Here is a 12,100-nt window from a genome sequence, read left to right as displayed (position 1 = left end):
ATAATTACTGAAAAACCATGTTTTTCACGATTTCTCAAAAATAACTTGACCGATTTTTTTCAAATTCATACCCTGTATAGTTATTTATCAGCTCTATCAACTGGCATGAGTTTCCTTTCTGGGAAACCAATGGGGGGTCCACCCCATCCTTGGGAAATGGACTTAGTAACCTCCTTCTCGTGCATGAGGTAGGTAGGTAGCGCAGTTCATAAAAAGAACACATAGTCGAGATATTTCATCTGTAGAACAGCTGTTTTGACGACTTTAAAAAAATGACGACTAAAAAAATCATCGAATTTCACATTCACACAAAGAAAAAGTACTTTGAAAACAATTATATATACACCATATACAGAAGTCTGATCGTAGTTTCAAATATGAGCAAGGAAAGTTGTGTGAGTGTACCACACCAGATTTTTACTTTCCTTGCCCTATTACCATAGGTAAGGAAAGTATAGCTTTCCGAAAAAAATTAAGGTACCCCAATTTGGGGTATGTGTGTGTGTATGAGTGTATGTGCGTCTGTGTACACGATATCTCATCTCCCAATTAACGGAATGACTTGAAATTGGGAACTTAAGGTTCTTACACTATTAGGATCTGACACGTACAATTTCGATCAAATTCGATTCAAGATGGCGGCTAAAATGGCGAAAATGTTGTCAAAAACAGGGTTTTTCGCGATTTTCTCGAAAATGGCTCCAACGATTTTGATCAAATTCATACCTAGAATAGTCATTGATAAGCTATATCAACTGCCACAAGTCCCATATCTGTAAAAATTTCAGGAGCTCCGCCCCATCTATGCAAAGTTTGATTTTAGATTTACAATTATCAGGTCTCAGATATAATTTAAAACGAAAAATTTCGAGTGGAAAAGATTGAGCATGGAAATCTCTCCAATTAATGTTCAGTAACATTTTCACCTAAAATTGAAAATAAGCTTTAAATTTGAGAAAATGAAATTATTCAATTGCAAGATGTTGGCAACTGTTGATTCTATTAAATCATTCACTATGAAGAGATAGCAGATCTTGTGTGTATCCAGCGTTATTGACCTGTCACCAGCTGGCTCAGATCATTGACTTGAGATGCGCGTTTGCCTGTTAGTACTTCCCCAATAATTTTAAAGAATTGTGTTCGGTTTATCAAAAGTCAATAAATAAATAACGAGTGAAGCTCGGTGCCCCAATATTTATATATTATGATAATAATTTTCAAAATTCATTTTAAAATACAATACCGTACATAAGGAGATTCTGAGAGGGACAGAAAAATTTTCAGATGGAAGATTTTTATTAGAAATTTTATTCAAGCAATTTCTGAAATGTTATCACTGTATAATATTATGCCAATAATTAGTTTTTCAGTCAATGTTTCCAGTAGCAGAAGTCCTTAGTTCTATTTATGTAGTTTTCATTGGATATTCAAAATATTATTATACAGTCATTATTTTCTTCTTTTTAGTCAGCAGATGAATGTTTGTTTTTAGACGTTTTTTAATTCACGGTATTTATTTTCTTCCTTCCAGTTTCATATAAATATGTGTCAAATTATAAACAATTTTATGTGTAAAACAAGCGATCCATTTCTTATATGTAATTATATGACATTCAGTCAACTGAAAACAATTATCTTACGGTTTATTCAACTAATTTAAATTTATTCATCTATCTGTTGAAAAGGCGGTACTTCAATATCAATAGCAAAGAGTTATCATTTTCATTTTGATGGAATATTGATAATTAAACATGAAATCAAGTGGATTGTACTCAGTGATTTAATCTAAATAGAGTAACTCAATTTAGTTTTACCAATGCCAAAGCTCAATCGGAATAGTGAGCTGTAATCAACAAGTGAATTAACAGTTGAAAGCACCAATGATCATCACTACGGCTAAGGTGGGCGATTTGGTGGCGAACCCGGCAATCACCCAAAACTGACAGCCACCACGTCCACCAATTTTTCGATTGTCCATATTCATAGGACTTTAACGAACGTCCGTCTGCTTTGAGTTGCAAATGCAGCTGTGAGCTGAGGACAGGGCGGTATTTGGTCCTGCTGTCTGATAGCAATTACTCGCACATCAGCATTGCTAATTCCAGCCCCGGGCGAACGACCGCTCGCCCACCAGCCCACCTACCCTCCATGTCTTCATGCAAAAATTGTGGAAGAGTCAGGGTAAAAGAGAGATTGAATGTTCAAAAAAATTCTCAGGTATTAAAGAAAAAACTAATTCGTTCAGGATACCATATTCAGAACAGATTTGTTTTCATCATGTAAATGGAAGATATAATATTAATTATTTTATTAATATGTCATTTATTTTACTTGTTGAATGGAAATGTTCTGTTGTTTGACTTGACATGTTGAAGTTCTTATAAGTTCTTATTGTATTACACTGTTATAGCATCTCCAACTGCAAAAGCATTAGAGCAAAACACTGTTATGCATGTTAACGTTGAGGTTGATATTCGGTGATTGAATTTTAATCGAGGCATAGAAACATGGTTGAATGCCATCGAAATTAATCAAATCGATCGCATTGGATTATATCTCTAGCTTATTGGATTACGGTATATATCTAAAGGAAAACTTGGCAAAGGGATTTGACATGGATGGCTTCAACCTCAAGAAAAATCTATCATAAAATAATATATGATTGAAACAATCAATCGATTATCCATCCTATTTAAATGTATAATTTTTATAATGTGGTTTAATGACTGAGTTGATATGATTCGAATATGTTCTAAAATAATATTTATGATTTTCAAGAATCAAGTATTAAAAGTATTCACTACGACAAAATAAGATATTGTATGGATTTAATGATTTGTCATTTCATTTTATTCAATTCAAGTTTCAACTGCTGTAGTCTTCAGTACAAAGTCTTAAAAATCCATTATAGTCCTATTTTTGTATTTCTGCATTGAACTTCCATGCGACTTTTCAACACAAGCTGAAACTTTCTGAGCTCGATTCCCTTTTTAATCTAACTGCAGAGTCAGTAGACAAAGTAATTGCAATATTGTATTTTGATTTATGATATTTAAAAAAGAAAAACATGAATTTAAGACGTGCTTCATTGTTTATTGTGCTTAATCGCTACACCATTTATTTGAAATCCAGCGAAAGGGATTTCCAAACAAAGTTGAATGTTCTTGACAAGTTTGGCTTTTCCTTAAAGGCATTAAAAAACCAAACTATATAAAAATATAATCATACCGTACACATTTTAATCCAAGATTCCTTTATTTAGTATTTCAATCTTTAGAAAGTAAGAAATATATCTTTGTCAAGCTACATGATGACCGTGGAGCCCCAATTAGTTATGTAGCCAGTAACAAATGGTTCTTAGCAATTGAATTAGAGGTAATATTTTTATCCCTTGATCGGAAAATGATTATGTTCATTGAGCCAGATATGTCATCAATTCAAACCCTGATTCCCGTCAAAGATAGAAGAGAAGATAGTATCAATTCGATTGATTAAACGAATGACTCCTGACTCCTGATGTACATGTATCATGTGAGTAGTTTCGGTTCAAGAAATTTCAAACCGGTTTCAAGCACCGTGCTTGAAGCACATTCTGTATACGATCTTATTAGTCGGTTATCGATACTGGTATAGTCCAATAATAATTATTTTCCAGTGTCACCCTCATTTTAATTTAATATGTTCACCCTCATTTCATATTTTCAGGAATAATATAGAGTTCTAGAGTAGCTTTTTGTAGTGGAAAAACTACTTAGGCATAATATATTTGTAAAAGCTGTTTTACTGCAAACCTGAGGATAACTTAAAATAGGTATCTCAAAACAACTCATTTGAATATTTATTGGAAAAAGAGAAAAATTCTCTGTCCTCCAAGCTAATACTAGTTCTAGTTTTAAAATGTTGAATAATCCCTGGAATTTTATAATGTTACAGAGCTCTAACTGTCCCCAAATATTATAGAATTACCGTACAGTATTTGTTTGTTTAAAAGTTACATATTTAAAAAAATATGTAAAATCATAAATTTGTTCTTTGCTTTTGTTTTTTTATCTGAATGACATATTCATAAATACAAAACAATAAGTGCATTCCTTCACCTTTGGCTTGGAACTTGGAATAAGAGAAAACATGTCGAAGATTGACTCGGGCTTTGGAGTGCAGCTTTGAAAAGCGATGGGGCTAGCCGAGCTCTGAGGAGTGAGGGATTCGACACAAGGAACTATACATACTAGTACATTCGAAACGGTATATAAATGGGGAATATACATACGCACACATATTATACTGTATACACTATGCGTAGCATTATTTGCTACAATCCTGTTTTGTTCGATGAACTATAATTGATTGATTCAACTCAACTGATACATCATTTTTTCAATTAAACCTAAGACTATAATATAGTATAGTATATTATATATATATAAATATATTATATTTCACAGTTGGTACAATACCGTATTGGTGCGAAATGAAATCAGAAGCTGATTTATTATTGTTATTTTTCATTTTGATTCATCGCCAGATAATGAACTAAATATAATCTTAGTTCGCATATGAATTAAGAGCATAAGCGTATTTTCCAATGTAATTCCATTATCAAAGCTCCATCAATCAACACAATCTGCAGATAAATGTTTAGCTCAATCCGATAATTATTTGCTTTGCCAACGGTAGAAAAAAGGTCTCCGGTGTTTCGGATGTTTTATTTTCGTGCCAAATAATTATAATGTACACACTCATAGATCACGTTTGATATTTGCTTAGTCTGCTGCATAAATCATACACCTGTACATACTGATCCACAGGAAACATAAATTATCAGCGCCCAAGCCTTGGGCTATTATGGAAGAACGGTCTCTCTCCACTTCTTTGCCATTCCATTCGCTTATTATTATGATCGCTAATTTAGAATGGTTGCCGATAGAAAATTACGAGCCATCTGCCCTCCAAGATCATAGCCTATACCTGTCGACAGCGCAGAGCAGACCACAGCGCACTGCTAGGTGGACTCCAAACCACCTCTCCCCTCTCTACCACTCACCGCCCTACCCGTGTAAACACACCTGTTCGAACAATAGAACTGTAAATTGAACTTCATATTTCGATATTACTGATCCTAAATTATTGTATACACTTCCTATTCTATTTGTTTTTTTTTCTTCAAAATGAGTAATACCAATACCATTGGACAAAGTTGCGGGGTCAAAAATTGCCTTCCAAACTTTTTCTTCTATGCCCTTTTTTGAGCATTCGTTGCCTGGACTACATATAGAGAAACTATCTTGTGATATAGAATGAAACTACTGTACTGAATAGTTCTATGATACTTACACATAAAATGTATAATATTTGGACAATTTGATACTAAATTAGGAAATTGAAGAAGTTTTGGGCAATAGCCTGTTTTTTCTTTTCTGATCGATGTATTGTTTGCGCTAACCTAATAAATAAATGAATAAATATATAAAATTAAAAGCAAGGTGCAATGTAATAATGTATGATAATAATGTTCAAGTATCATACAGATTTTTTATTTTTCATAATAAATTCTTACAAAATTAAAATTATTTCCAAAAACTTATAAAAGCCACTGTTAGCCACCTAATAATAAACCAAATTGTTCCAAAACAAAGATTACTGGCCCCATATGAGAAGTTGTTATCTGTATTTTGATAGAAATGCGTAGATTATAGGTCATAATACATGATTGTATTATGAACGAAAATGAATTAAAATTTTTGAAATAACTGCTTCATGAATTTCAAGGGCTATATAGGTAAGTTATAGAGAGACCGGTATTGAATAAATCTGCAGCAATTTTTCACAAATCAAGCTTGATTCTGCGCTGTTAGTTTACACTATAGTTAGAAAAAAATTCTATCAGATTATTAAAGATTAGACATGAACAGTTTGAAAAGGTTGATTGTGAATCCAATGGATTTTTGATGTGAAGGTCATAAATGTAATGTTTTCCTTGCAGAAAGGACTACCGTAATGTGAAAGACATTACTTCTTACTTGACCAAAGTTGAAGCAGAATAAGTTAACCGCCCGCAACTCACTGCCAACACACAAGTACTCTTATGTTGGCAGTGCTGCCGAATATTACATTGATAATATTATTGTTGTGCAAGTTACAATCAATGTTTATTTGTAAATAATTGTAAATTGCATACTCTAATGATTGTATTGCACAAGTATTTGTATGTGATTTTTGGTAATAAATTCAATTCAATTTAAAAAAAGAGAAAAGCCATCGCTGCCTTCGCTACTTGTCATCATTTTCTTTTTATACCGTAGCCTATGTCCGTACTCTAGGTACTATTAATTATTATTATTATTATTATTATTATTATTATTATTATATTATTATTATTATTATTATTATTATTATATTTTTGTTGTGTGAAGACACAAATTCTGAGCGGTGCTCAAGTGGCATACAACATGTAATTTTTTTAATGGAGTCACATGATTGCTCCAAAACACTCCTCAATGGTATAAGGACAAGCCTCTACCAGTGTCCTAATTATCTTTGAAACAAATAACGTATAGCTGCTACACTGCCTTATATCCTCAGGAATGCAATTAAAACACTTGAGTCCTGAATAATACGGTCCCTTTTCGAGAAGAGTCAGTCTATGGATAGGGAACTGGAATAATCCTGTATTTTTACCTCGTGTTTCATAAGTATGACAAATTCGGTTAGCATTAAAAATATTTTTATTTTTGAACACAAACGAAACAACTTCAAGGAAGTATATCGCTGGAACTGTAAGTAGTCGGAGTGCCTTGAATATGGTCTTACAGGAGAAAAATGGACCCACTCCCCCCAAAATCCGAAGTGCTTTTTTCTGCATTTTTAAGTTCAATATCCAGTTCAATATCATGATTCAACGTTTCCCCCAGTTGAATAATCAAAAACCTTTAGAAAAGTTCCTCTCAACCTTCGAGTTGAGAGGATTGAAGTGAACTTGTCTGAACTTATTCATACACATCACATATCATTCAATATTGTCACTAGGAATATGGATTTTTATATTGAATAATATTCTTGAAAATAAAGAAAACTATCCTCTCAACTCGAAGGTTGAGAGGAACTTTTCTAAAGGTTTTTGATTATTCAACTGGGGGAAACGTTGAATCATGATATTGAACTGGATGGAACACAGGCACAACTCAGCTCAGCAAAGCACAGTTTGTATGGAGCAGCCAGCAGTGTCGCCATTTTATAGGAGAACCGGTCCAAATGCCGTGCGTCGCAGGGTAATGTACCGGACAGTTGACAACGCACATAAATTCTCTCAACTGCATTAAAATCCGGTTCTTTTTATAACTTATTCTCTCTTTGTTTTGAAGGAGATGAAGATCTCACCTGAAAGCAAAGCAGATGCTGGGTTGGCTTGAAATTCACACGCCAGCGCATAGGTAATGAGACAAAAAAACAACATACAGATCAACGCATACCAAGATCACACCTTTTTCTGAACGTCCTGTTATTTTGTCCGATATAGCCAAGAAATTACTCGCTCATATTCAAGCATGATAATAATAATAATATTGTTTTATTGCATTGAGTACCGTACCTATTTTGACAAATACATGGACATCTTCAGGTACATGAGAACAACAAAAATATTATAAAACAATACCACAGTTACATGTTATAAAATAGTAATACCATAGTTATTCAGTAAAAAGCTGAAAAAAATATGAATAAAAAACATGAATGCAGTATAGCATAAATATCATGAAACATTATACAAAATCAAAATTCAATATCGTACAATAATCTATTTTCGTGACTATTTTAAAGGATACTCTTATGCTTTTAATTCAAATTAATACAGATATACTGGGGTTTCGGGAGCGAGGTACATTGGAAAAAAATCTGGTGTGGTACACTCACACAACTTTCCTTGCTCATTGAACTGTAAGCCTCATTCTCAAACGAGAATAATTTAGGGGAATAACATCATGACAATTATTGGCGGCAACATATTATTTGCAACTACGATCAGACTACTGTATATGTGTATATATAATTATTGTTTTCAGAGTACTTTTTCCTTCGTGTAAATTGTGAAATTAGATGATTTTTTTTAAAGTCGTCAAAACAGCTGTTCTACAGATGAAATATCTTGACTATGACTGTGAACTTTTTATAAACTGCTCTACCTACCTACCTCATGCACGAGATGGAGGTTACAAAGTCCATTTCTCAAGGATAGGGTGGACCCCCCAATAGTTTTCCAGGAAAAAGACTTATGCCAGTTAATAGATCTGATAAATAATTATACAGGGTATGAATTTGAAAAAAATCGTTAGAGCCGTTTTTGAGAAAATCGTGAAAAACATGGTTTTTAGTCATTATTCGCCATTTTTCTCAATAATATTACGGAGCTCCTGAAATTTTCCCAGAAATGAGACTCATGCCAGTTGATAGGGCTTATAGATAGCTATCTATGATATAAATTTGAAGAAAATCGTTAGAGCCGTTTTCGAGAAAACCGTGAAAAACATGGTTTTTTGGTCATTATCCGCCATTTTTCTCAAGAATATTACAGAGCTCCTGAAATTTTCCCAGAAATGAGACTCATGCCAGTTGATAGGGCTTATAAATAGCTATCCATGGCATAAATTTGAAGAAAATCGTTAAAGCCGTTTTCGAGAAAACCGTGAAAAACATGGTTTTTTCGTCATTATCCGCCATTTTTCTCAAGAATATTACAGAGCTCCTGAAATTTTCCCAGAAATGAGACTCATGCCAGTTGATAGAGCTTATAAATAGCTATCCATGGTATGAATTTGAAGAAAATCGTTAGAGCCGTTTTCGAGAAAAACGTGAAAAACATGGTTTTTTAGTAATTATCCGCCATTTTTTCCGCCATCTTGAATTGAATTTTATTGAATTTCTTATTGTCGGATCCTCATGGTATAAGGACCTTAAGTTTAAAATTTCAAGTCGATTGGTTGATTAGGAATGGAGTTATCGTGTTCACAGACATACACACATACACACACACACATACACACACACACACACACACATACACACACACACACACATACACACACACAGACCAACGCCCAAAAATCATGTTTTTGGACTCAGGGGGACTTGAAACGTATAGAAAACTTGAAATCAGGGTACCTTAATTTTTTTTGGAAAGCAATACTTTTCCTTACCTATGGTAATAGGGCAAGGAAAGTAATAAGATGAGATACACTTTTTTGAACTTTGTACCTTATACAGTTATATGTCTTATCTTTAACTTCTTTAAAACATATATACAGACATGTTGAAGAATTTAGAAGATAAATTTATTTCAAATCATTATATGGAAGAAGGAAGACACTAAACTTTTTCTATGGAATGCATTTTCAACTGCATGTTTTCAGAGACCGGAATTAAAACTTTGAGAATGAAAGAAGCTGACATTTCAATATTGCTGGTAGCCTATTTATAATAATATCCTACTGTATGTGAAAAACAAAAAAATAATTTGATCGGATGGACACGTTAAATGTCGGTCCCGGCTGAAGTATGACAGTCTTAAGGCCCATTGACTGCTCAAATGATATATTCAGGCGAATATTATTATCAAATAGAATAATTTTATTCATAAGTATTTGTATTCATGATTTTTTTTAATCTTCATAAGAAAATTTCAAGTTCAATTTGTTTAATTATACTAACTTAAAGGAGCTGTGCAGGACAAATTATTTACTATACTATATATCTAAAATAGTAAAAGTGGATATCAGAAAAATATAGGAAACATCAAGAAAGAAGGAACTTTGAAAGTCAAAGAAATTATTCTATGTGATTTAGAACCAACTCAACAGTGACATGTATTATTATACTTGTTATTATTCGATCAATTGTCGTGAATGTGAATGACAGTTTTACCAAATGCATTTATTGACGTTCATGAGGCATCGAATGTCTTTCAACGATATGTAGAAGTTATGCAATATGCGATTCCATTTTGACCAATTTTACAATTCCGATAAGAAAAAGTAGGTAATTATTGTTGGTCATTATTCAAGTGTCAATCATCACTGATAAAAATAAGCTAATAACATCAATGTGGAAATATTTTATCACTATTTTCCACTTTTCTTATAGACTAGCTTCAAAGCCTGAAGCAGGTGTAAAAACTCAGAATTTATTGTCTTTGTTTCAATTGTCAAAAATTGATGGTACTTAATGTTAATGGTAATTTCTTTAAGATAGTTGTAAATATTCTTATTCCTATTGCCAATTGTTAAATGTTATTGAAAAATATTTATAGATAAACTAGAAAATGCTGCAATTTTCTGCTCGACTCCTAATTAAATAAATAGAAAACAATTACTCTGCATAAATAAAGCTTACAACACTGGATGTTATTAGGAGGAACAGAAATTATGACCTACCTTATTCAAATAGGAAAATGTAATTCTCACGATTAATCAGTTCAACCCCTTGTGTTGGAAATTCATGTCGTACGGTATTCACAGAACGCATTGTTTCAAAAAAGGATGACAGATTCAGTAGAGAAGTAACTCCATTATTGTAGGAATATTTCCTGGTTGAAGATATACAAAAGCACAAAAAATATATTTAAAAGCACAATATTATGTGCACAGTATATTCAAAAGCACGAACATATCTTTTCAATAGTTCTAAAGTCTATTTCAAATCAAAATCAAATCAAATTCATTTATTGCCAGAAATAAAACAAACAATAATTTACTCATACACATACATACACGAGCAAAAGTGGAAATAAAATGTTCATAATACAATATTACACATACATGCATATACATGAGAGCAGAAAAAAACAATTATAAAATTTCTAGGCATCACCAGCAAAAAGAAAAATCTTTGCCCGCTGGTGAGAGTTGCTTAAAAATAACTTAAAATACAATTTTCAATTTCCAAAAAATCAAAAGAGAAACATAATTATTTATACTCAATTGCTTATTCAATATGAATGAATCAATTACAGTAATACATTACCCTACTGTACATTTTTGAATTTTTTTTGTCACCTATAAGAAAATCTTGAAAAAATAATATTATTGGCCAAGCAGAAAGCCAATGAGAAGATCATCTCACAGTCAAGTAATGTCAACAGAGGAGCGTGGTCTGTTGTAAGGAAAGAATTGGGGCTGTCGAACTATAGTGAGCAAAGAATTGAGTTAGCTAATGGAAATGCTAATGTTTCTGATCCAGTAAGGGTTGCATCTTTGTTCAATGATTATTTTTTGGAATGTGGTGCTGAACGGTCGAGCTCTGCTGGGCTGAGTCATGAGAAGCGTTATCTAAATAAAATAGGTAGACAATATGGCATATTTAGATTCAGAGCTATTACTGAGAGTGAGTTAAAAGGAGCGATCTTGGGTTTGAAAAATACTGGTTCATGTGGCTGGGATGAAATTTCTTCCAGGGTAGTGAAATGGGTATGTCCCATTATATTGCAGCCTCTCACACACGTTTTAAATTTGTGTCTGAAGGAAGGAATATTCCCACAGAAACTAAAATTCGTTGTTATTAAACCCATCCATAAGAAAGAAAGAAAAAATATGTAAAGAATTATCGGCCTATAGCATTATTGACGACTTTCTCCAAGATTTTCGAAAGGGTTATATTTCAACAGATGTCCGCTTACTTGAAGAGTGAAAGAATATTTTATAATAAACAATATGGTTTCAGAAGGGGTGCATCAACTAAGTCGGCCACATTTGATGTTATATCCGATTTGTTGGGGGCTCTGGATGGGTCGCAGAGGGCTGTGGGTGTCTTCTGAGACTTATCCAGAGCTAGCGTTCGAGATGGTCGATCATGAACTCCTTTTGAGTAAGCTTGAATTTTATGGATTTAGAGGTCATGCAGAGGTGTTTTTGAGATCCTATCTTGTGGATAGATACCAGGCTGTGAAAAATGATTGTGAGGGCTCTCAGGTGCTTTCTGAATGGAAGCTGGTTAAGCGAGGGGTTCCTCAGGGCTCCATACTTGGGCCTACATTGTTTAATATATTTATCAACGACTTGTCCTACAATGTTGATGGTAAATTGGTGTTGTATGCCAATGGCCATACTGTGGG

Source organism: Nilaparvata lugens, chromosome 3 (assembly GCF_014356525.2).
Source record: "Nilaparvata lugens isolate BPH chromosome 3, ASM1435652v1, whole genome shotgun sequence".
Classification (NCBI taxonomy): domain Eukaryota; kingdom Metazoa; phylum Arthropoda; class Insecta; order Hemiptera; family Delphacidae; genus Nilaparvata; species Nilaparvata lugens.
The sequence above is the reverse complement of the archived record's forward strand: the minus strand, read 5'-3'. Positions refer to the sequence as shown.